This window comes from Echinops telfairi, unplaced genomic scaffold (assembly GCF_000313985.2).
Source record: "Echinops telfairi isolate 266 unplaced genomic scaffold, ASM31398v2 ScPeMD7_7463;HRSCAF=8501, whole genome shotgun sequence".
NCBI lineage: Eukaryota > Metazoa > Chordata > Mammalia > Afrosoricida > Tenrecidae > Echinops > Echinops telfairi.
This window is the reverse complement of record NW_022111363.1, coordinates 7,703,907-7,709,972: the sequence shown is the minus strand read 5'-3', so window position 1 is coordinate 7,709,972 and position 6,066 is coordinate 7,703,907.

Here is a 6,066-nt window from a genome sequence, read left to right as displayed (position 1 = left end):
ACTGCTTGATGCGACTGAACCATGAATGACATGATATCTGTATGTGCTCCCAATAAAATGGTTTTGAAAAAAAAAGTGTTGCGATGGGGGTTTCAGTTCACCATGCGTGGGTGTCTGAGACTGGGCTTTCGAGAGAAGTAAAAGCAGTTAAGCTTGTATAGGTGTACATATACAGAGGTTGGTATCAAGGAAATGGTTAGCACAGTCCGAGGTGGGCAAATTTCAAGTCCCTGGGTCAAATTTCAGGCTGGAGGCTTCTGCTGACTTGAGCAGCTACAGGGTCTGATGAACTCAAGATCGGCAGGTCGGATGGCAGCCTTCTGATTGCAGAGGCAAATGAACCCAAGGAAGGCAGGTAAGAGGGCTGATTTCTAGGATGGCAGACAAGATAGCAGGGGGCCTTATTTTCAGGGGGATGCCTTATATTTCAGCGAGAGGCAAAACTGTCAGTAGGTCTTATTTTCAGGGGATGTCTTACTTTCAGGGAAACAGGGTAACTTCTGATCTTGGCTATAAGGTAAATGCTGACCATTTGGTCTCATATAGATAATGGTTTAAAGGCAACTGTACTCATGATGCTATTCATTTCACAAGCCAGCTGTTAGTCAGCTACAGATGTCCCACAGGGAAATAGTCTCAGGGATCCTCTAATCTCTACCCGTGTTGTAAGTCTAGCATTTTAAAAAAAGAATTAAAAAAAAAAAAAGAATTTAAGTTACGGTCTACATTTTTCTCCCATTATCTTTGGGCTCACTCACTTTGTTTCTATTCAGAATGGATCAGTAATGGTAACTGGATACCATATAGCTATGGCCTCAGGATAGATTTCATCACTGATTTATGTTCACGCTACCTTACTATATTTGTACTATTAAGTAATAGCTCATACTCTTTTGCCCCCGAACGTATCATCGTTCAAGCCACAATCACATACTCACCCCATGGATGTAGGATTTGTCTTGATACTTGCTTTCTTTCCAATTAATTTTCTCCATTATAGCTAAACACACCATTCCAAAAACCTATCTGTTGATATCTCCTCCCTCTTTAAACCATTTCATTGTCTTTTCATTTCTCAAGTTTGCCAACTTAGCCTAACAATGTGGGCTCTATTGAACTCTCTAGCTTTTGCTACCCTCCTCTTGCATTGTGTCTTCATGAGATTAACTGCTTTTAGTTTTAAGGGTTGGCTTTCTTTTTCTCAACTTTTGTTCTTTAATAATACTCTGTCTTCTTCCTGGGCTGCTAGCCACCTCCACACTTTTTTGGAAAACTCTTAAACATCTGTTAACTTCGAATTTAGCAATCACTCCAACCTTGGAGGTCGGTTCTTATACTTTTAGCACTAGACTGTGTTTTAAGCTCAAACCACCGTGTTTCAGTGATTTCCAAACCTTGTTGATGGCAGCATCTGCCACAGTTTTCTAAAAATATGAGTTCCTGGGCCACAGCCCAGATCCACTGAATCCTAGTCACTAAATGTACTAATAGAAATAAGTGTTTTTCAAACCTTTCTCAGGCAATTGAATTGTTATTCTCAGTGAATTTTGTGAACAATAGTGATTGTTATTCTCAGTGAATTTTGTGAACAATAGTGATGCCCAGTTCAGAACACACAAAAAGCGTAAGAGGACGCACACCTGGTACTCTGGATTAAATTGGCCCTCTGTCAAAGATCTGCAGGATACTTCTGGTGCCCCCAAAGGTGGCCTTGTTTAGAAATGAAGCCTTTGAAGGTTTTTTCACGTAACAGAACTCTTATTGGAATCCCATCTGAGTGGTGTGGTATAAAAGAAGAGGGCGCGAGAGAGGTTCGGACAGGGGAAGGACAGCCATGTGTCCAGGGTGGCCACTGCAACTCCAGGACACCAGCAAGGTCAGGGGGCCACCAGAAGCTCGAAGAGAGACATGGGATAGTTCCTCTCAGAGCCCTCAGAAGGACCCAACATGGACTGATTTGGTCTCCTCGCTTCCAGAACTATGACAATAATTTCCTCCTGTTCACAGCCACCATCCTTGGTGCTATTTTGTTAAGAGTTCCAGAAAACTAAGATAACCTGTCTCTGCTGCTCCCCAGCCTAATGGGGTAGGAAGTGAAGTGGCAGCTTAAACCAAAAGAGCAGAGAAAGAAGCAAATGAGATTTAATTAAAAACAACGATGAACAGGACCCAAGCTGAATCTTTGAAAAAATGTTTAAGATTGACAAACCTCTGGAAAAGCCAATCAAGAGACAGAGAGGCTACAAGTAAAGAAAATACAAACGTAAGAACTGATTTAGATAGTTTGGGAAAAATGAAAAGCTTTTTTTAAAAAAGTGGATTATTGCAGATGCAGTTATGTTAAAATTTAGCTATCAATCATTTGAGCTCCCTTATGATCTATTTGAATTTGTTTTATTTTGAAATATTTTCTGCTTTTTCAATTGATGTTTTGATTTAACTTTGTTATTCTTGTTAGTTTTGTTGTTTGTTTGTTTTTAATGCTTTTCTGTATATGAAATCCAGGATAGGTAAATCTATCCAGACAGTAACTTTATTAAAAACTTAATTGTTCCCTAAAAAAATACAGACATATTTCACTCATGAACCTGGCTTTTGAATTCTCTGTCTTTATCTATATCCATCCCTATATAATTATGCATGTGTATATGTGTGTTTTATGGATATCGGCATTTATGAGTCATGCTCAATGGACTGAGCCAGGATTGCAAAAATAGCTTCAGACAGAAAAATCTTTCAGTATCATTTTTATCTTAATGGATAAAAGATGAAATCTCATAACCAACTCAGGGATATTGCCAAAAAAGCAAACGGTATATTTCAGCATCAATTCATTATTAATATTCTATAAATTAAAAAAAATGTAACAACGTTTTGCTTTCAAGGTCAGGAACAATGAAAATGGTGCGAGTCCACCATCAAGTGAAATACTGCTCAACATACATTACAATAAAGCAAAATAAACAGGGAGTTGGGAGAAGTTTTAAGAGAAGAGGCAGACCGTTTTTCTTCTTCTTTATGTTACTTTGTGTGTGTGTCTAAATGTTATTATGATTGTCTACAGAGAAACCCATATAGAGGTGGAAAATTACTAGTGATAAGAGAGTGAGCCAGCTGCTGGATATAAACTTACCTTATAAAACTCAATAACATTTCTTTATTCTAGTCACGATCGATACAAGAGAAAATAAGGTCTCATTCACAATTACAACTAAATCTGTATTCAGATATTATCCTAATATCAATGCACAAGGCCTTTGTGGAAGCATTTCAAAAACTCAAAGACATTGTAAAACGACCTGAATGAAGAGTCATAATACTTTGAAATGTAGGAAGGCTTTATAACAACCTGTCAATTCTCTCTCAAAATAATTGGAAAATCTTGGGTATTTCTAGTAAAATTACCAAGAGGATGGTTTTAGGTGGGCAGGGCAAGGTCGAGGAGATTAACTGATTCTGAAATTTTGTAAATGACTATGAGCTTAAACAAAGCACTAGCCTCCGTCTTAATATAGGCATAGAACAGTAGGAACGCAATGTCGAACAGATTCAATACTCTAGAACATCAGCTCCCACCCAAATGGAATCGGTTGGCATTGAATTGCCTCTGACTCACGGGACCCCATACGAGTCGGGGTAGAACTGTGCTCTTCGAGGTTCCCAAATGCTGTGCTTTTATGGAGGTAGATCTCCAAGTCTCGCTTCTGAGGCACCTTTGGATGAGTGCAACTTTTCAAGCTTCCAGTGAGCAGCTGAGCGGATCAAACATTTACACCACCCAAGAACTCCTCTTTGAACGTAGCCATTCCCCAAACATGAAAAGGCTATTAGCCTTCAAAAAACTGTATTACACCTGGAAGGAAAAAAAAATTCAGTGGAATTATATATAGCAGTTGATTCCATGTGAGTGGTGGCATTACAACCAGGAAGTTATATTTAGTACGTTATGTTCCAGTCTACATGGAGCATGGTGGCATAGCGAATTATGAGTTGAGCTACTATTCACAAGGTCACCAGTTCAAACTCAACAGCCACTCTGAGGGTGAAAGTTGAGACTTTTTGATTCTGTGAAGATTTACAATCACAGAAACTTGCAGGGGGCAGTTCTATTCTGTCCTACAGGCTTTATATAAGTCAGAATGGATTTGATGGCAGTTGATTTGGTTTGGTTACACTATATATTGAAAAAAAATCTAGGGATAGATTTGTTAGGTGGAAACTGCAAACTCGGTCTCATCGGGATTGGCACCATCTCAAACGTCAGGTGAGTTCTTGTAGCTTCAAGGAGCCCTGGCATTGCGGTGGCTAGGCACTTGACTGTTAGCTGAAGGGCAGCAGTTTAAACCTACCAGCTGCACCATGGGAGCAAGCTTTGTAAAACATATACAGTAGCCTTGAAAACTTTGTGGGGCAGTTCTATAGGGTCTGTCTATATGGTCTGTCTTATGCAGTCATTCTGAATCTGAATCAACTCTAAGTCACTGGATTTTCTCCTTAGCTGAACTTCTTGATATCTACCTCCTATGTACTTGAGGGATCAGATAGAGATGTGAGCACCATTTGTATTCGGATTGTCTTATGCTATTTACCAACTAGTCCAAATGAATTGAAATCTAAATGTGAGCAGATTAAAGCTAAAAATGCAGTATGAAGAAACAATATACTTTCTTTATGACCTTAGACCAAGAAGTGTTTCTTAAACAATAAATACCCTGAAAGCATGAACCAAAGGGAAAGTGTTATACATTTAATTATGTCAACATTAAAATTTGTATAATAAGAAACACCATACAAAAAGTTGGCTGGTAGAGGATAGCTTGAGATAAAAGATCCACAGCATGCACACCATGTAAAACTTTAAAGGAATCACTGTTTAGGATATAAAAGTTACAACTGAAAACAGAAAAGAAAAATCCAATAACCTCAATGGAACAACAGACAAACTTAAACACCCCCCCAACACAGAAATCTGAGTATATCCCAGAGAAATTCTTATCTAGAGATTCAACAAGAAAACACATCTAAGACTGTTTATCACATAATTGAATGCATTAGGATGAAGATATATATGATGTTTTCTAGGAGAATGGGTAAGTGAAATACTGATAGGTATGCCATAAAATGCACATAGCTGTCAGAGATCATGAACCAATGTAATTAGATCTTCTAAAACCACATATATATTTTTAATTAATCATTTTACTGGGGACTCTTAAAAATCTTATGACCATTCATCATTCAATTGTATTAAGCACACTTGCACACAGGTTGCCATCAACATTTCCAAAACATTTTCTAGTTGAACCCTTGGTATCAGCTCCTCTTTTTTCTCCTCCCTCCCCCACCCTCCCACCCTCGTGAATCCTTGATCAATTAGGTATTATTGTTATTTCGTGTCTTATGCTTCACCCACATTTTTGTTATTTGTCCCCCTAGGTGTGGGGCTATACATCCAACCTTGTGATGGGTTCCCTTTTTCTCCCCCTTATATCTCCCCGCCCCCACCATCCCCCTACCCTCATGGTATTGCTACTCCCACTACTGTTCCTGAGGGTAAGACCATATTGTATGGGGAAAAAACCCTATTTTGCAAATTTAAACAAATATATCCATTGATACTGTAGTATATGTCTGTTGAAGCCTTATATGTTCTTAAATATATGTATTGATTGACATCCTAAAAGTATTCAACACTACTGAGTGGCTACTTTTTGGAAAAGACAATGAAAGTATAAAAAAAAACCCAAGTTCACTGCCATCGAGTCCATACTGAGTCAGTGACCCTCTGTGGGTTTCTGAGGCTATAACTGTGGGCAGGAGTAGAAAGCTCAGGCTGTCTCCCATGGAGCTGCTGGTGGTTTTGAACCACTGACTGTGTGGATCACCGCCCAACGAGAAACCATTAGACCACCAGGGCTCCTCTCAATGAAAGTGTAGGTGGGCAGGAAGTGAGAAAATTAATAAAGTAAAACAAGCACAGAATGAATTCTGCATCAGGTATGGCCAAGTAGCTTGGGGCAAACGGACATTCTTAACAAGTAATCAACTCTGAACAAACTACCCAAA